This window comes from Bombina bombina, chromosome 2 (genome assembly GCF_027579735.1).
Source record: "Bombina bombina isolate aBomBom1 chromosome 2, aBomBom1.pri, whole genome shotgun sequence".
Lineage (NCBI taxonomy): Eukaryota > Metazoa > Chordata > Amphibia > Anura > Bombinatoridae > Bombina > Bombina bombina.
Genome location: NC_069500.1, coordinates 984995615 through 985017572, shown reverse-complemented (window position 1 = coordinate 985017572; position 21958 = coordinate 984995615).

Below are 21958 nucleotides of genomic sequence, written 5' to 3'. Positions count from 1 at the left end.
CACATGTAAATTTTGTTGTCATACAGTACTGCGTAAAGGGATAACTTCTATTACATCTTCAATGTAGGTTGCGATGCTGGTTTAAATATATATCGCCACTATCAGAGTAGCATCGCCACCCGCTGAAATGTATGGTAAAAGGCATCTCAGTTTTATCAAATAGTCAAGTAGATTGCAGCATACTTAAAGGAACATTAAAAAAAATTTCTATGAGAGGACATTTTAACATTTCTGTTTAGTTTGATAGAGCTTTTTAACTAATATGGGCACTTGTGTTATAAATACAAGCGAAACTATTTTCAAATAAACAAGCGGTGGATCCTGATTTCATATTTTATTATGCATTTTGTAATATTTTTTTATTTTTTTTTACAGCCAGCACCAGTCTTGTGAACATTCAATATTGTTCACATAGATTTAATCTATGTTTAAGATAGTTGTATACTCTTAAAGTGTTTTTAATAGCATATATACATTTATTGATGTATAAAAATAAGAAATATACATATATGCATTTACAATCAAATGGAAATATATATATAAATATATATATATATATATATATATATATATATATATATATATATATATATATATATATATATATATATATAAAAGTATCCACAATTAAGGACTGCACTCACTGGATTCAAATAAATAATACATTATTTAATAGGTGGTGACGTTTCGGGGTTCGCAGACCCCTTCCTCAGACCCAACACAGTGCAAATGAATCATGGTGACTTTAAACACAATAAGCCCCTCCCATCTTACATTACAAGAAATTGCGCCAAAAACTGTAACCATGGGAACCAAGTGGTTGCCTGGAAACCATTATACACATGTTTATACTATAGTCCATAGGCACAACATGATTATCACATTAAATTCACAGTGGTTACTTCAAAACTAAACCATTAAATCCCAACGGTAAAAATCTTGTAAAATATAATTTCCATTAGTTCAGACTCACAGGTTTCCAGTATGTCTTATCTTACATATGTGTATGAATTTATACTGTCTAGATAGTGATGCAGGTCAACCCAATAGATCACAGCCTAATCACACCCTTATTACACTCAGGAATGTTCATTGTATGATAAAGTATATAACATTTAGTGTATACAATTGTGTATACACTAAATGTTATACACTAAATGTTATATATAAAGACAAGTGTGCCTTGCCTACAGTCAAGCATGGTGGTGGGAGTGTCATGGTCTGGGCCTGCATGAGTGCTGCTGGCACTGGGGAGCTACAGTTCATTGAGGGAACCATGAATGCCAACATGTACTGTGACATACTGAAGCAGAGCATGATCCCCTACCTTTGGAGATTGGGCTGCAGGACAGTATTCCAACATGATAATGACCCCAAACACACCTCCAAGATGACCACTGCCTTGATAAAGAAGCTGAGGGTAAAGGTGATGGACTGGCCAAGCATGTCTCCAGACCTAAACCCTATCTATCTGTGGCGCATCCTCAAACGGAAGGTGGGGGAGCGCAAGGTCTCTAACATCCACCAGCTCCGTGATGTCCTCATGGAGGAGTGGAAGAGGACTCCAGTGGCAACCTGTGAAGCTCTGGTGAACTCCATGCCCAAGAGGGTTAAGGCAGTGCTGGAAAATAATGGTGGACACACAAAATATTGCCACTTTGGGCCCAATTTGGACATTTCCACTTAGGGGTGTACTCACTTTTGTTGCCAACGGTTTAGACATTAATGGCTGTGTGTTGAGTTATTTTAAGGGGACAGCAAATGTACACTGTTATACAGGCTGTACACTCACTACTTTACATTGTAGCAAAGTTTAATTTTTTTTTAGTGTTGTCACATGAAAAGATATAATAAAATATTTACAAAAATGTGAGGGGTGTACTCACTTTTGTGAGATACTGTATATATACATATACTATATACAGTATATATATATATATATATATATATATATATATGTATGTATTTATTTATCTATTTATTTTTTACTTATTTTATATTTCAGGATCCATTATGGATCAGTTAGCTGGACACCCCAAAGGACGCACATAATGGTGAAAGTGTTTGGGGCAAACAGTTCAGCCCACAAGAAGGTAGCTGTCTGTCCCTTTCTCTCCCCAAAGTTTGTTCATCAATAGGAGTTTACCTACAGGAGTCTCAGAAGTCTTAATTAAGACTGGACCCATACCATTTGGTCCTGCAGTCAGTAGGGGTGTTGCTACAGGGGGGCCTGGTGGGGCCCGGGATTCACCTGCATCGTCTTGCCCCTATGTTTGCCCCCAAGATGATTGCCACAGTGCTGCTGTACAGAAAACCTGACACCATATTTGTACAGGAAACACATTTCCTGTGGTGCAGACTAACCAAGGTGGAAGGATGACTCACGGTAACAAATATGCAGCTCCTCTCTCTCCTATGGGCTTGATTTATCAAGCTATGGCGGACAGGGGCATACATATTTGCCCCTGTCCGCACCAGCTCGCCTGTGGCGGCAGCAATCCGCTGCTGGAATTCAGCATTGCACATGAGCACTATATTGTGCTTGCATGCAACACCGTCCCCTGCCCACACACAGCCAATCATGCACGGACAGGAGCTGTCAATCTCTCCGGTCGGACGAGACTGGGGAGATAGAGGAAATCAGCACACTACTAGTGATGTGTAAACAGTGAATAATATCTCATTACTACGGTGTGTATGCTGATTACTTGCTGCTACTGCAGACATTGTAAATAGTATTGAAAGCATTTGTTTTTATGGGTGGCCATGATATTGGCTACCATGCCCTCTGCAAGAAAAGAAAAAAAAACAGACCGTAACTGGGAGCAGCTGGTGGGGACATCCACAAAGGATTTTAACTGGTATTATTTTATGTTAATACTCAAGTAATACCAAGTGCAATATGTGCACAGCATATATCATATACAGTTGGCATTTTAAAATGTGAAGAGAAATTTGGATTGTTTATTCCCCTTCAAGACTATAAATGTAATTATTATTTTAAGTAATAAATATTGTGTTTTGGCAATTTTTTTCTTACCATTTTTCTATCCTTGTATAAGTTTGCCATATAAGTAATATTTTCAGATTTTCTCAGGAGGGCTGGACAAGCACATATTTCAAGAGAAAAAAACAAACAAAACAAAATTAGGCAATATAAATAATGATTGTTTATAACAATGCTGTTTTTTTCCCATCATTACAATAATTATTTAATTTATGGAAAATTACCTTTTGAGTGTAATGTCCCATTAGACGTCCTGTTTGTATTGTCAGGTGACAAGCACAGCATATGAGCAGTCGGCAAAAACACCTCAAATAAGCTACCCACAGACTCGCACATAAGAGTTTGAGTAACTAGGGGACAAAAGGGGACACAGCGGAAAGAACAAAGAGAGGAGGAATGAAGGTTAAAGGGAAGGAATGATTCTAGATTAGAGGCAAATAATGGGTATAAAAGAATATACAACATACAAATTACAGAGACATAGAAGTATTTTTATATTGATGTTTAATAATTATTTAGCACTGCATTATTACAACTGCATTCAAAATAAATGTTTTAAACACATTTAAATGTCATTTTATTAGTAAACTCCACATTGTTTTGTAGTCTAAGTATATATTCCTTGAAAAGCCTGTTGCTTCCAGTGCCGGATTGGCCCACCAGGATACCATGATTTTTCTTGATGGGCCGCCAGCACCGCAGGGCTATATCTTTTGGGCAGAGAGGTCATGGAGTGAGCCTTGTGCGCATGCGTAGCACATTCATTCAAGGCTACCCAGTTCCTGCCAAGGGTGTGGGGGCCTGATAAGTGGCCCCTTAGAACTGAGGACTATATTAACTGGCAAGGTAAGGGGGTGGAGGCTGGGTCAGGGTTAGGCTGGGGCCCTATCTTCATAGATTTCCCGGGCTGGTCTGATTCCAAGTGGTTGATTTATGAATCAGCGAATGCTGCTTCCAACCCACTCCGCTTCAGGTCCGCCTGAAACAGAATTTAAGAAGCAGCGGTCGTAAAACCACTGCTCCTTAACTCGTCCGCCACCTATGAGGCGTCGGATAGCAATCAGCCCGATTGGATATGACCGGGTTGATTGACACCCCTGCAGGGGGTGGCATTGCACAAGCATTTAACTAGAATGTTGAATGTCAGCCCGCATCATAGTAAATCGGCCCCCAAGTCTGGCCCTGCTTGCATGTAGTTTATCAGATCTTGTTTTTGCAGTTAGTTAGGAACAGATATAAATAAGCCCCTGCATTATTCAAGGAACCTCTATATAGCATGTTGCAGTGTCACTTTTTTACTTCTGCAATATGCATTCTAGCCTTTCTGTGAGCAGTGGTGGAAAAACAACTTTTTTGAGCGTTAAATTACAGGAAAAGAGGGAAAAAACTATATAATGATAAAATATTAAACACTTTTTTACGTGGCATAATAAAAAGTAAAAAGGAATTCGATTTTGAGACTAATATGTCTTCAGAGGGGAAGGAATGGACCAGAGTACAAATACAGTTTGAAATTGTCAGTGAATTAAAAGAGTATAAAAATTGACTTAGTAGCATGTTGCTTACAAAAATATTTATTAGTTTAAACATTTTCATATTTATAGAGATAAGGGACATAGGAATCAGTTAAAGGGGCATAAAAATGTTTTTCCTTTCTTTCCTCTAGGCAAGGGGACATTTTAATATGTGTTACAGTTTATTACTTATGCTTGTAGGATGAGTCACTGTCCACCAATATAGCTGTATTATTTATCAGCTAATGAGTGTCTAGCCAATAGGTCAACTGTGCATGTGAACATGACATTTCTGTAAGTTTAAAAATGAAAACAACTTTTTTATGAAAAAAAGATAAAAATGTATTCTTTCAGTTACATGATTTTGACGGACTCCGGATACCCGGTCCTTCTCTAGCCTGGAACCTGTAGAGCGGAAAAAGTGATTTTAGCAAGAGCCCACCCTAATAACCAGACAAGACCAGTATTAAGGTGAAACAAAAACAGACTTTTTTGGGACAAACACACTGCTTATATATACATTGGCCATCTTGATAAGAGCCTTATCTGATCCCAAGATTCCCTCCCCTCCAGACAGGCTGCGCCTCCATAGGAACAATAGTCACACAGGGATCCCACAATAGCTAGGTCGCGGTTTCGGGGTGATCCCAAGGGAGCGGCGGCTATTCCCAGGTATCATTGGAGAGCTCCGGGCCCCAAGATGTCCCAGTACAAAAAGCGACATAATCCGTCGATGGGGACCGGAGCGGCAGTTAGTCAAAGGGTACGCTGGCTCAGCCAGAGGTAGAGAGGGGTCAGAAAACCACAGGTTCCAGAGTGAGTTTCCTCCTGGTAATCACCCCAACCCTTGCCCCTCAAAAGTAGTACAAGTCCCCAAAAGAGCGGAGCTCTGGGGCAAAGTTCAAAGTTCAGCAGGGATCCCTAGCGAGCCCAGCCGGCGAGTTGGGATGGGGCCAGCGGGCAGCGATCAGCTATTTCTGGGCAAGGTGTATTCCAAGCAACACTGAAAAGGGGAGCTGGGGGAAACACAACAATCCACAGTATGGGAGGAAGTAGCCTTGGCAGCCTGGTATCCGTGACAATGATGATTTTATAATGCCCCTTTAATAATCACACCTAATAATGCATGCACAGATTTTAGCTTGCTGCTTTGTACCACTGCTTTTGCATATAATAGGCTTTTTTGTATGTAGTTGTACCAACTATACCTGTTACAAGACAATTCCTCAGAGTTCCTATAAAATAGCACTTTCTCAAATAATATTCATGAATTTGAGATCCACTCACTATACCTTGTGATCTCTTTTTTTTGGGGGTTTTCATATTTAAAAAAAAAAAAATCTCCTCTAGACTTTATTAAACCTTTAAACATTTTTGAATGTTTACACCATTGCTAAGGCTTTACCTTCTCAGTATTTCAATTAACAAATTGCCATGGTACTTGTTGAGCTTCCTCTAGTTGTTTAGCAACGCAATTCTGTGTCTGCAATAAAAGTCTCTCCAGCTTAAAGTAGTTTACTGTACAGCTAGTTCCAGGAGGAGTTGCCAAAGTAACCCATTAGAATTCTTTACAAGCTCTGGTGTGCACAGTGGAGTCAGACATATCACAGCCAGCAAGACACACGGGAGCTATTCGAATTATATGTGCATGTCAAGGGAGAGAAAAACCTGAGGTCACAGGGAATAACTGCCTTACTGGTTTTATGGACGTGACAAGCTGTGTCATTTTTTTTTTTTTTTTTCTTTTCTTGCTTCAGATTTTAAATTCAACACGTAAAGCAGAAATTTTTATTCTCTGGGAATATGTCATCCAAAGCTAGAAAAGAAGAAAGCTGTTTGCTCATAATAATAAAAGTACACACACCAAATGTGTGTAATAAATAGTTTTGTTTTTGTTTTGTTTTTCCTTTAGGAATTTAGTTTATTTCAATTAGGTTTTGCTTGTGATGGAGGTATATGTGCTGTGTTACTGCTGCATTACTGAGGCTAAGGATATTAACAATAATCAGATATATGGGGCTAGATTACAAGTGGAGCCCAAAAATATTATATTGAGTGCTAACACCACTCACATTAAATAAACAGAGCTCCAATTCTTCTTGCGCTTGTATCACAAGTTCAAAATAAAATGATAGTGCACAAGCAAAAGAGCGACTTCAATAGGGCATGCTACAAAACCCTCATGCTAACACGCTATGAATTTATATATATTTTTCAGCAATCCAGTACCTTTAGGTTTGAGGGCTCACTGGACTATTCAAGCTCTATATGCACGGATGTGCAGTTATAATTTACCACCTGCATGCTGGAATCTGCTATAAATGACCTCTTAAATGTATTTAGAAAAAGATTCTAAAATTCCCATAAGGAAACATACTGGTTCATGCAATAAACATCAAGCCGTCAGAATGACTTTTTTTCCTGTGTTTGAAACCACATAAGATAAAGCTACCTCTAGTACTTTCCACTGCCACAAAAAAAGTGTGATCTTGTATATTAAGCAATAAGGCTGAAATGGTAACATTTAAAAGATTGTATAGAAACATAGGGGCCGATTTATCAAGGGCCGAACGGCCCCTGTTACAGCGTATCATGTCCGACAGACAATGATAATTCGGCCCCATAATATGAGATGTCAAGGCTAGAACAGCAAAGTAAATAATTATAGATTTACTATACTACAAGTGTGCAACAGTACAAGTAATAAACCCATTGCCACAGGAGGCCTATCTACTCAGCACAGAGGTAGCAGTTGCAGGGGATGTGCATAAATATATAGAAAGAACCCTCCTTTACTAGTGCTGCAACAGCAAGGAGCAGAAAAAGCAAGATCTATGCAATGAAACTGCTGAACGGTAAGATAATAATGAGAGAAGAATCTGTATTTGTTTTTAACTAGAGAAACTGAAATTGAAACTTAAATTGGCAAGATAAGATGGCGCCGCAGTATGTAAATAAACAAAAAGAGTAAATAAACTATGATATGAGTGTGTTAGATAGTCAGTAATTGTCTAAAATCAAGACATTTTGAGGGGACTTTGACCAATATCGATGAAACAGCTATGTGTTAACAAATTTAATAGCTGGGGCATGTATTTAAAGGGACATTAAATTCAAAATTTTTCTTTCATGATTCAGATAGAGAATACAATTTTAATCAACATTTCAAATTACTTCTATTATCTAATTTGTTTTATTCTTTAGGTATACGTTGTTGAAGAAATAGCAATGCACATGGGTGAGCCAATCACACAAGGCATCTATATGCAGAACCCAATCAGCAGCTATTGAGTCTATCTAGATATGCTATTCAGCAAAGGATATCAAGAGAATGAAGCAAATTAGATAACAGAAGTAAATTAGAAAGTTGTTTAAAATTGAATTTTATTTCTAAATCATGAAAGAAAAAATTAGGGTTTCATGTCCCTTTAAGGAAATATCTGGTTGAACTACTCAGCTCACTAAAGATTTGTGTATGTGCTGAAATACATTATCTTATTTTTAACTGCATTTCTCCATTGGCCTGCTTGCTGACCAAGGCCTAGGTTTCATTGATGTGACAAATTTTGGAAACTGGTGATAAAAATATTTATCTTCACTAAAGTCTATGGAGATTTTGTTATGTTACCTCCAGTTTCCAAACTTTACCACCTCAATGGAAACTAGGCCCAAGTTTATTACCTTGGTTTTAAATTGGTATGAATAAAATGTAGTAAAGGGAAGTAAAGATCTTGCAATTACAAGACATTTGTGTTATGTTGCTATGGAATAACATATCAGCCAAGCTTAAACATTTTTAAAACAAATTACATTTCCACCACCATTTGCCTTATTTGGAGTAGACTTGAAAAGTCAGCATGGTACATTTCAAGTCAGAATGGTTCATAGCAAGTTCTGAGAATAAAAAATAATAATTTTCAGAGCTAAATTACATGAAAAGAAGGCACAATAAATAAAAGTATATTGCAAAGTTTTATATACATCTTATAAACATCTGAAGGTGTTTACTGTCCCTTTAAGTGTTAATAGTGCAACAACAAGCCCTGTTTCCACCATTTTGTTCTTGGAATCTACAGGGTTGGCTGTGCCAGGAATGTGTTATTGATGCACAGATATATTTTATTTTTTTACTGATTTTTATGGTGCCCACATTTCCGTATCATTGATGGTGGTAAAGCAAAAGGGATGAGAAAGAAGCAAAATTGATGAGTTTGTTATCTAGCAGTTTATCTAAAAAAAACAACTAATTATACTACAAGCATTTATTGCAATTATGTCATGCCCCACAGCACTTACCTGCATGTGGGGTTAACCATGCTAAGCAGCTGAGCAGGGTCAGTGCTGCTGTAGCCTCCTGTGTTTGGCTCTGATTGGAGAAGAGGATTATAGCGCAAGTGTGACTGAGGAAAGAATTTGCACTAAGGTTTGCACAGGGCATCTTCCTGTGAATACTAAAATTATTTCTGCTGTTATTGATAGCTCTACAGACAGCGCTATTTGTAATTCTCATAGCAGAAATTACCCTGAGGCAAGTTTTGCACCAAGGGGTCACTCAGGGGGTTTCAAAAGGGGCTGTAAGGCCAACAACTTGTGCTTGGTTATTCTCTCTTCCTATAAAATAACTGGCATTCTTGTTTTTGCTTTGCCCTGTCTGGTTTTATCCTGGGTTGTACTCCGGATCTTATTACCTGCTTCTCCCTTGGCCCTGTTATTTGCTATGGACTGATTATCTGGCTATTGACCTTTAGAATCGTTTAAAGGACTATTTGTTTGCTTTGTTGTATGGTCCCTGTTGCTACCACTGGCTACTGACCTTGGTGACTTACCTGACTACCCTACTACACTGACTTACCAGCTCCAGCCACCCGCTGTTGTTTCCAAGTTGCTGCACTTCCTTTGCACTTCTGGTTACAGAGACTAAACAAGGTAGCAATCTTTTTTCCTTACAAATTGATAAATCACAAATGATTGTTAACAAACATCTAATTAAATATAAGAATCTTAAAGAAAAAAATACGTCACCCTAACTTTCATAGAAAACATGATTGTCTAAACAAATGAAACATTTTTTTTTTCTTTAATGATTCAGATAGAGCACACCATTTTCAATAACTTTCCAATTTATTTCTATTATCTACTTTGTTTTGTTCTCTTTGTATCCTTTGTCGAAAAATATACTGAGGAAGCTTCTGATTAGTGACTGCACAGATATGTCTTTCATCATTGACTTTCAGCTGTCTCTCAGTAGTGCATTACTGCTCTTTCAACAAAGGATATCAAGAGAATGAAGAAAATTAAATAATAAAAGTAAAATGGAAAGTTGTATAAAATTGTATGCTCTATCTTAATCAGCATAGAAGAAATTTAGGTTTCATGTCCCTTTAAGTTCGGGTCCTTAAATAGCCCAGTGTTCTTAAAAATCTGCAACAGCCACGGGTGGTCTTAAACTATAACATTTTGGGGATGCATATAATTGACTACAAAGCTGAAGGGTGCAAGGCATAACTTGTGGGGGGGGGGGGGGACATCAACTTCTGATACCTATTCCTACCTTTATTTATTTATTCTTTATTCACCTCTCTCCTTGCTCTGCATCGGTCACTGAACAGGTAAAATGGGCAACAATTGGCACATTTGAGATTTATTCATGCTACTGTTAATAATCACTAACACTCCACTCACACCTCTAAACCATAGTCTTATGTATTGAAAATGAACAGTTGGCTACACAAGGCCTCGGAGTATGCAAAATATAATCACAGCTTGGATATTGTCCTTTTTCTCATGGGAATGGCACTTGAGAGCCTTGAGAAAAAGGCTGTAAGCAGCAATTCTCTTTACACAAGGACAGCTTCATCAATTAAAGGGATATTAAGCAGTAAATAAATTCTATATAAAATGTTGAATGATATATTCAAAACAAAGATTAGCCTGAGAATAGTATACAGATACATTTTTTTAAATTATATTAGTTGTATATATATATTGAAGATATAAGAGTAAAGGTTTAGATTCTATAAAGTATTATGTCCTACCATGTTAGAAACTAGGTTTTCCCTAAAAGAGTGTGCAGACTAGGCTATGTGGAATATAGGATTGCTATCCTATTGTATCTAACAGGGTTTCCCCATGGCAGATATGAAAACCCTCATTACTTTATAGAAACTCAGGGGTATTGTTAAAAACAATTTTTAAAATTAAAGGGACAGGAAACCCCAAAATTGTCTTTCATGATTTGGATAGAACATACAATTTTCAACAACTTTCCAATTTACTTCCATTATCAAATTTGCTTTGTTCTCTTGTTATCCTTTGTTATCCTTTGATGAAAGAACAGCAAGATGAACACATCTAATCAGCCAATCACAAAAGACAAATCCAATTAGCAGCAGCTCCCACTAGTGTAGGATATGTGCATATTCTTTTTCAACAAGGGATACCAAGAGAACAAAGCACATTTGAAAATAGAATTTAATTTAAAAATGTCTTAAAATGACATGCTCTATCTGAATCATGCAAGTTTTATTTTGACCTTCCTATCCGTTTAAATTACAAAAGAAAAAGGCAGAATAAATAATGAAAGTATATTGGAAAGTTGTTTACTACACATAAATAAAAATGTTATATTACAATCTCATGTCCCTTTAAGGCACCAAACTCAGCCAATGTTATATATTTCCACACATCTGGTGACTGAAACAATGAAAATAAAAATTACTAACTGAAGAAATATAAAAATAAAGGATTTGTTATGAATAAAGTGTTCTAGTTTCTATGGAATGCAACATTTATTTATTTATATTTTAAAGAAACATTACAATCTAAATGATATGTTCCTTTATGTTGATAATAAGAAAGCATAACTATTTCTGTAAAGATCTAGTTAGTCAAACAACATTTATTCATCACCATATATCCTTTCAGAAAAAAAAAAACAATAAATAACTTCACATACATGCAGATAACCCACAATTTCCTTTTTAAGCCTACACAGCCTTTTTAGGCCTAGTTTCCATTAATGTGATACATTTTGGAAACTAGTAATAAAAACAATGATTTATCTCCATTAAAGTCTATGGAGATTTTTTATGTTACCACCAGCTGTCAAACGTTACCACCTCAATGGAAACTAGGCCCAAGTGTTTAACAAACCATAATAATATTCATTCGTAATATTCATGTGAATTAATGACAGGTAATCAAACATGAAAATACATTTTTTATTGCTAATTATGTACATTACGGTAAAAAAGAAAAAGGGGAGTTCATTAGTATATAATACAAACAAATTATTAAAGGGACATGATACCCAAATGTTGAAGCCCTTGAAATGGATGCAGTATAGCTGTAAAAATCTGACTAGATAATATCACTTAAACATCTCTTTGTAAAAAAAGGAAGATATTTTACCTCCAAATTTCCTAAGTATTCACACCTCACTGTAAAGAGACTAAGCAGCCAATCAGGATGCTAGTCCCAGGACTTGCAAGGGACTGTGCATCTGGCATTTGCAGGCACAGTCATGTCACTTTCCTATTCGGTTTAAAGAAGTTATCTCATAAGATCAAAGCATAACCTTGGCATTGCTGATGCTGATTGGCTATTTTCTTTTTAACTGTTCACTAAGCTGTTACTCTGGTGAGAAATTTTGACGTAAAATATCTTCCCTTTTTACAAAGAGATGTTTAGGTGATATTTTCATGTCAGCTTTTTACAGTTATGCTGCGTCCCTTTCAAGTGGTTTTGCATAGGGGTATTATGTCCCTTTAAAACACACAATTAATCAGTGATAATAGGTCAATATTTTTACAGTTGAAAATATAGTATACAACTTGTAAGTACAAGATATTTCTGTTGTGTTGCTATAGAATAACTAATGAATATCCTATTTACCACATTTGTTTTTCAATTGCCAAACTCCACCCACAATTTTAATTATTTGGAGGAACCAATCTGGGCTTTAGTCTGCAGACAACAAGGCTAACCATGGTCATAATCTTATTAGAAAGTACATTGCTTTGAAGTTGTTATAAATTAAGGCCAATTAAGAAAAGTTATGTAGCAGGGTTAGCCTTACAAAGTCAACAGAGTGCATTTCAAGTTCTAAGAATTATAAAATGCTCCATTTTCAGAGCTAAATTACAGTGAAAGGGGGCAAAATAAATAATGAAATTATATTGCAAAGGTGTTTTATTATTCATAACTAAACATTTTGTATAAAAATCTCAAGGTGTTGACTGTTTCTTTAAGCGTAGGAGATAAAAGTGGGAAAAAAAAGAAGTACTGAGTATAATACACACATAAATCATAGTTCATTTAGTGAATACGGTGATAGCAAACAATTAATAGCAGGTAATAATTCCTTCAGCCTTGTGAACAGGGGAGCACTTGCAATTTTATAATTATGCTAAAAATGATCGAAGGTCTGAATTTTTCCAACAAAACTTTATTAATGGCACAAAGTTCCAGAATACATGAAAGGACAATAATATATCTATAAAAAAAGAAAAGCCACAAAACTCAGTGGCTGGTGAGTTGCTTGTGCCTGATCATAGCAACACAATATCCACAAGAAGATTGGAATGTAATCTCTTGGCCCTCAGGCACTGATTACTCAGGATCCTGATGCCACATTTCTCTCCCTGAAGTCATTAGAAGTGTGTAAACTCATTATAAAAATGTCTTTTAAACTATAAATCTATCAAGTACAATTTCTGACTGAGTTCAGAGAGCAAGCAAGTTTGCAGCAGTCTGAATGCAAGCTAATGGGGAGCAGATTCCAAAGTTGCATGACAACCAAGCAGGCAGATACTATTTTCAGTAAAGACACCCCTGGGCAGCTGGCTGATTTCCTAATGACAAATCCAGTCTTGCCAACACAGCAGAGTGTGTTAGCTTCGCATGGTGATATCCGAGAAACTATTTTCTCCACTTCCTATATTCTTGTATTTTTTGTATTTCATATGACATTTGTAATTAGGACTCTCTTTCATGTTATTCCACAGTATTTATATACAGTTACTTTTCTGGTTTTCCAACATCTTTATATTGCAGGATAATTCTTGAAGTTTTAGCTGAACAGGTAATTTGCAGATCTTATTTTCAATGTAAGCAGAACTATACAAAGCAGGATTCATTGCCACAACAACAAACGTGCTTCAGAGATTACCTCAGACCATGCAAGAGCTATCAGGACTATTTGGTATAAATATTTATGTATAAACATCAGTAAGAACATAAAGTTTAGTGGCTGCCTCTTGCCCTAGTTCACAGTAGGTGTACAGAACCTGACTCAATTCATCTGGATAAAGAGGTGGTTTCCATTCTTCCTGTTCAAATGCTTAAACAAAAGCTTATGACGCTGTCTTGTTACTATGTCAGTGAGTCTGACATGCATCACTAGAAGCAAGCAAATTTTGAATCATTAAGCATATTTACTTAAATATTATGGAGAGGAAAAACTTTGGATGTCATTTCAAAACAGATATACAATATTTATATTTTACAATCATGCCATTCATTTAATGTATTAGTATATGAAATAATTAAAGGGACAATCTATTTCAGAATTTGTATTGTTTAAAAATATAGATAATCCCTTTAATACTCATTCACACTGTTATATTAATACACTTTTTACCTCTGTGATTAACTTGTATCTAAGCCTCTGCAGACTGCCCCCTTATCTCAGTGCCTTTGACAGACTAGCATTTTAACCAATCAGTGCTGACTCATAAATAACTCCACGGGAGTGAGCACAATGTTAACTATATGGCACACATAAACAAGCACTGCCTAGCTGTGAAAAACTGTCGACTGACAAACTCCTCCTGAAAAAGTCTGCGTGTTCATCAGACAAAACGTGTAGAGGTCCATAACACTTCTCAAACCCTTCGTATCCCACAGCGGACGCCATCAAGTTGCTCCGCACCTCACAGCTTTGAAGCAAGAGCCTGCGATGACCCAGGTTAAACAGTGAGTAGATAGAGCAAAGGTTTAATACAGCTACATGTGAGGACATTACTTGCTTTTTTACTATTGTTATCTAGTAAGTGCATTTCTTTAAGCGCATCAGAGTTACGCCCATTTCTGTCTTTTGGATTGAAGTTTTACCTTACTCCATTTTGAGGACACCTATTGTGAAAAAAGGCAGCAAATGACTCATCCTGATTAAATAACTAGTGGCACAAATGATTGTAAAAGCTTCTCTGGGATCCCCTTTGTTCAGAAATAGCAGACATATATGGCTTTGCCATTGCTTTTTTCTAATTAGAAGGCCACTAATTGCAGCTGCGCACCATGCTTTTATTATTCCCAGCAGTGAAGGGGTTAATTAGGTACCTTGTAAGGTTAATTTTAGATACGTGTAGAGGTTAGCCTCCCACCTGACACATGCCCCACCCACCCGATCCCTCTCAATCAGCTCTCTTCCCTCCCCCCACTGGTTACCCCCATCTTAAAGGGATAGTAAAGTCCAAATTAAACTTTCATGATTAAGATAGGGCATGTAATTTTAAACAACTTTCTAATTTACTTTTATAATCACATTTGCTTTGTTCTCTTTGTATTCTTAGTTCAAAGCTAAACCTAGTTAGGCTCATATGCTAATTTCTAAGCCCCTAAAGGCCGCCTCTAATATGAATGCATTTGACAGTTTTTTTTACAGCTAGAGGGCGTTAGTTCATGTGTTTCATATAGATAACACTGTGCTCATGCAAGTGAAGTTATTTAAGAGTCAGCACTAATTGCATGAAATGCATGTCTGTCAAAAGATCTGAGATAAGGAGGCAGTCTGCAGAAGCTTAGACACAAGGTAATTATAGAGGTAAAAAGTATATTTCTATAACAGTGTTGGTTATGCAAAACTGGGACATGGTAAATAAAGGGATTATCTATCTTTTTAAACAATATCATTTTTGGTGTTTACTATCCCTTTAAGTACTGGCAGACAGTCTGCCAGTATGCAGTTTTACAACTTTTTTTTTTTTAATTGTTATTATTTTCCTTAGTGTAGGATTACCCTTTTACCTTCCCACCTCCCTAATCCCTCCCAAAAAGCTCTCTAACCCTCCCCCTGCCAACTTATTCCCGCCATATTAGGTACTGGCAGCTGTCTGTCAGTACCAGTTATCTACATTTTATTTTATTTTATTGTTATAATAGTAAAAATCTTATTTTTCTGTTGTGTAGCTGCCCCCTGTCATTACCCTCCCCCCTCCCAGATCGATTAAACACCCTCTAATCCCCACTCCACTTTAAGAGCCCCCTCTCCCTCCTTCCCCTTCCCTCCTTCCCACTCACTGCCGTTCTAACAATATTTTCTGTAGCATAGCAGTCCCACACGCTCCCGTCTCTCTGCAGTGATGGGCCACCCACTCGCCTTCCTCCTAACCCTCCCACACCACCAACGATCGGCATCACTATGTCTAATACAGAGAGGGCCACAGAGCGGCCCTCTCTGCATCGGTAACTCTGCCCGTCTATTTCTGCACTGCCTCACTCGTGGGGCATTCAGAAATAGCGCAATCTCACTATTTTTAGCGAGATCGTGGCAGAGAGAGGCCTAGGACAGCAGCATTGTATAGGGTACGACGCTGGTCCTTAAGGGCTTAATAACCAGTGTCGTACAGGGTACGGCGCTGGTCATTATAGGATTAAATATAGAAAAATTGGAGTATTGTAAAAATAACTGGGATCTAAAGTTTAACACTGCAGAGTGCAAAATTATGCATTTATGGAAGAAAAGTCCAAATTTCAATAACAGACTCAATAACACTTTACTGACTGTTACAAATGAGGGACGGGACTTGGGAATTATTACTTTAGATGATTTTAAATTTAGCAAACAATGTAATATTGCAGTGAGTAAGGCCAGTAAAATGCTTGGTTGTATTGGTAGAGGTATTTGCAGCAGCAATTGTAAGATTCTTATGCCACTTTAAAGATCATTAGTTAGGCCTTATCTTGAGTATTGTGTGCAGTTCTGGAGGCCATATCTCCAGAAAGATACAGTATAAACAAACTGGGATCTGTACAAAGAAGGGCTACTAAAATGTAACATGGTCTACAAATAAAATGTACCAGGAGATTCTCAATGACCTAAATATGTATAACTTAGAGAAGAGAAGGGAAAGAGGTGATATGATAGTAACGTTCAAGTATATTAAGGGGCTTAGTAAAGATGAGGCTTTGAGTATTTTTCATAAAAAGAAAAATTCAAGAAGAAGGGTTCATGATTTAAAGCGGAAGGGTAGTAGATTCAGGAGCAATTTGTGGAAGCACTTCTTTACAGAAAGGGTGATTGATTTGTGGAATAAACTTCCAAGACAGGTGTTAATGACAAACATTGTGGGGGACTTTAAGAATGTTTGAGATGAGCATAAGCATATCCTAATAACTAGATACATTTCTACTTTTAGGAAATATTGGGCAGACTTGTTGGGCTTGTGGTTCTTATCAGTCATCAAAATCTATGTTTCTATGATATTGTACATTGCTGTATCTTCTACTACCTATATAATGATCGCCTCCTCCTTAGTGATGGCATTTAGGACAGAGCCCAGAGAAATCACATTTTTATTGGGATTCTGGAATCTTTGATGACCTTCCCTCTTATTTGCAAAACTATTTTAGCCATCTTGCTCCTCCAACTTCTGATTCAGAAAACTGAATTGACAGAGCACATAGGGCACTATGGTCAAGGCTTAGCAGATGATTAGCTCAGAGCCATTATCATTCTACTACATTTCTATACCTATAAGGAGAGGATTGTCAGGGTACCTGTGAGTAGCATTAATTAAACTACATATGTGTCACATAACTTAATATTTAATATCTTCTAATATCTCCCCTGACATGAGTTGAGTGGGCTATAGCCACAGCAGACCACCCTCCTCACTGTTTAAGACATCAGTGAGGACAAAAGGGAAACATTTGTTCAATTAGTGAAGGCAGGTCTCTTCAAAGGGATCCCACACAAAGACTTTCCTGCATGAAGAGTAACTCATTCTAGGATTCTAGAAGTCTGATCCAGGAAAACAGGTTTACAGGAAAGATAACATCTTTGCATACAAAAGTTAATTATCCCATGCTGGATCACAATCCACAAATCCCAGACAGGCTAGCAGTTTAAATCTCTGTATGGCATGGGAAGCTATATCTCAAATAAATTAATTGTGCCTAATCTTCATAATAATCTAAAATACTCAGATTAGATTGAAAACACACAGACATATATATATATATATATATATAAAACAAAGAAGTTTTGCAGGCTGTAGTAGTGATAAAAACAATTTATTCATCCAAAAGCGATAAAACGGACCAGGAAGGTCTACAGCAACAACAGGTTATTCACATACTCGGCAGTGAGCATTGAAATGCTGACATGTTTCGGACAGGAGGCCGTAATCATAGCTAATCAATGCACCTGCAATAAAACTATTTAAAATCAGTGCCCACTTTCTATTGGTCTAAGTATACACCAATCAATCTTGTGAGGTGAGGGGAGTGTATGAAATCGTCTGCACATATTACAGACCATTAACCTGTTGATCACCTTATTTGCAGTTGTGATAATATCTAGCTTAGATTCTCTAATGTTTGTTAGTAGGTGAACATGTATTCTCAAGTATTCATATATGATTTTCAGTTCACACAACTAAAACAGGAAGATTGGGTTAAACATAAGATGACAATATTAATCATATACAAAATATAAAAGTGTATATAAATATATAGGTATATAGTAGCTAATATGCCAGTATGACTACAAATGTAAGCCATGCAGAGTCATGCTTATAGCAAATATTTGTGTTAAAGGATCTGTGCCCCACAAAATCTTACAGAATTTTATCTGTTTATTTAAAGGCATACTAGCATATAGTATCAGTTACTAGCAATTTCTTAACCTTATGTACATCTATAAATAACCCAAAAATGTATCATGATATATATATAATGGTGTCATAGTTCAAAAGTGAAAACATCATTTCAAACTGTTGTGGACGAATGTTGACTAAAGGGTTTAGCTGGGGATTAATCCTATCTAAAACCATATATACAGTGTGAAATGTATTCCTAGACATTCACATGTATATGTATATATATATATATATATATACAGGGAGTGCAGAATTATTAGGCAAATGAGTATTTTGACCACATCATCCTCTTTATGCATGTTGTCTTACTCCAAGCTGTATAGGCTCGAAAGCCTACTACCAATTAAGCATATTAGGTGATGTGCATCTCTGTAATGAGAAGGGGTGTGGTCTAATGACATCAACACCCTATATCAGGTGTGCATAATTATTAGGCAACGTCCTTTCTTTTGGCAAAATGGGTCAAAAGAAGGACTTGACAGGCTCAGAAAAGTCAAAAATAGTGAGATATCTTGCAGAGGGATGCAGCACTCTTAAAATTGCAAAGCTTCTGAAGCGTGATCATCGAACAATCAAGCGTTTCATTCAAAATAGTCAACAGGGTCGCAAGAAGCGTGTGGAAAAACCAAGGCGCAAAATAACTGCCCATGAACTGAGAAAAGTCAAGCGTGCAGCTGCCAAGATGCCACTTGCCACCAGTTTGGCCATATTTCAGAGCTGCAACATCACTGGAGTGCCCAAAAGCACAAGGTGTGCAATACTCAGAGACATGGCCAAGGTAAGAAAGGCTGAAAGACGACCACCACTGAACAAGACACACAAGCTGAAACGTCAAGACTGGGCCAAGAAATATCTCAAGACTGATTTTTCTAAGGTTTTATGGACTGATGAAATGAGAGTGAGTCTTGATGGGCCAGATGGATGGGCCCGTGGCTGGATTGGTAAAGGGCAGAGAGCTCCAGTCCGACTCAGACGCCAGCAAGGTGGAGGTGGAGTACTGGTTTGGGCTGGTATCATCAAAGATGAGCTTGTGGGGCCTTTTCGGGTTGAGGATGGAGTCAAGCTCAACTCCCAGTCCTACTGCCAGTTTCTGGAAGACACCTTCTTCAAGCAGTGGTACAGGAAGAAGTCTGCATCCTTCAAGAAAAACATGATTTTCATGCAGGACAATGCCCAATCACACGCATCCAAGTACTCCACAGCGTGGCTGGCAAGAAAGGGTATAAAAGAAGAAAATCTAATGACATGGCCTCCTTGTTCACCTGATCTGAACCCCATTGAGAACCTGTGGTCCATCATCAAATGTGAGATTTACAAGGAGGGAAAACAGTACACCTCTCTGAACAGTGTCTGGGAGGCTGTGGTTGCTGCTGCACGCAATGTTGATGGTGAACAGATCAAAACACTGACAGAATCCATGGATGGCAGGCTTTTGAGTGTCCTTGCAAAGAAAGGTGGCTATATTGGTCACTGATTTGTTTTTGTTTTGTTTTTGAATGTCAGAAATGTATATTTGTGAATGTTGAGATGTTATATTGGTTTCACTGGTAAAAATAAATAATTGAAATGGGTATATATTTGTTTTTTGTTAAGTTGCCTAATAATTATGCACAGTAATAGTCACCTGCACACACAGATATCCCCCTAAAATAGCTATAACTAAAAACAAACTAAAAACTACTTCCAAAACTATTCAGCTTTGATATTAATGAGTTTTTTGGGTTCATTGAGAACATGGTTGTTGTTCAATAATAAAATTAATCCTCAAAAATACAACTTGCCTAATAATTCTGCACTCCCTGTATATAATGCTCAAATAACAACATATTGCAGTATGCAGTGATACTTTTTTTTTTGGTCTAACATAATATTTCAAATACAAGCTTTCGAGAGTTTTCCTCCCTTCCTCAGGTCTGAAGCAATACTGATCAATCTGATACAGATAAACATCACATACAACAAATGGAAGGGAGCGAGGGGTGAGAGGGGTGTCATAAAAAGCAGAGGATATGTCTGAAGGAGAAAATAGCTGAGAATAGCCAGAAAGAGTAAATAAACAGCGGAGAGTAAATAGGAAAGATGAGAGGAAAAACAAAAGGAAAAAGAAACCAATATAGGACAATAAGATGAGAGATTATAGAAAGTTTTGGTAGTCGGTCTGTCATCTCAAACGTCTTTCGGTCATGAGAGTCTTTGAAATTCCCTTTAAGAACTTTAATCCTGAGGTTAAGGATGGAGTGACCAGTCTGGGTGAAGTGATGACCAACAGGGATACAATATTCATTTTCCTTGTGGTTTATGTCAGGCACAACTAAGGAAGAAAAAATGTGTGCAGCTTAGTTATTTGGACCACAACTGCTGGAATGGAAAAACAGTAAAAATTGTATGTTTGTTTGCAACAGAGTGAAAAGGTAAAACAAAATTTAGGAATTAGGCAGCTATGTAAAACCTTATTCCTTATTGCAAAGTTTTAGTATACAGGCAGTAATTGAGCATATTCCCTATGGCTGCCACATGTGTCTGGGTAGTCACTGTGAGAAAGTAAATGCAGCAGGGGTATGCCCAGATATACCTGAGATTTTAAAAATAATAAAGGTAAAAATTAAATAAGCAAGGAAAAAATGGTACTATGATCATAGAAAAAAATAAGCAATTGCTAGTGTGAACAGAGTTACGGTAAAACAGCAGGATATGAGGGAGTGAACAAAAAGTCACAGAAATAACAGCAGCAACTGAGATACTAAACTGAAAGTATAGCAGCTAAGTAATAATTCAGAGACTGGCTTACCGCTAACAGAACTGTTATAATGATAGTTGCAAACACCGGGTTGTAATGGCGACTTGCCAGAGGGAGTAGGGAAGCTCAGTAGCAGCTGGCTGATGACGTCACAGCATGAGGAAGCAGAGCTCCGTGAAAGGTGAATCCCAAGGCCGGTGAGCTGCAGGGAAAACTGGGTTAGAGGTAATGGTTGCAATGAGGCTTTTGAAATAGCTGAATCTTCTGAGGGAGAAGCAGGCAGGTAGGAGAGGAATGACAACAGAAATCCAGTTAGATGGAGTAGAGGAATCCAACAAACAGAAGTAGTATGATAAATCTCACAGAGTGCAGGCTCAGGTTAAGGTTTAAGACAAACTTCAATACTAAGCAATGTGAAAATGCTGGGAGGGGCCTTAAATAGGCTGAAGTTAATGGGAGCAGGATGCTTTAAAGGGACAGTGCAGAGAATAAGTATGCTATTATCCTGACAGAATCCCCCCTCCAAGGAGCCACTCCAGAGGCTCAAGGGCCAGGACGATCCGGATGTCTCTGGTGGAAATGAGATATCAAACGAGGAGCGGATATGTTGGTAGCTGGTTCCCAGGAATCATCATCTGTAGAAAAACCCTTCCAACGAACAAGATATTCAATACGTCCCCTGCGGAAACGGGAATCCAGGATTGAGTGAACTTCATACTCCATTTCAGGGTCGAGAGAAATAGGTGGAAGAGACGTTTGTAAAGAGAAATCCCTGAGATCCTTATAGGGTTTGAGAAGGGATACATGGAATGTGGGA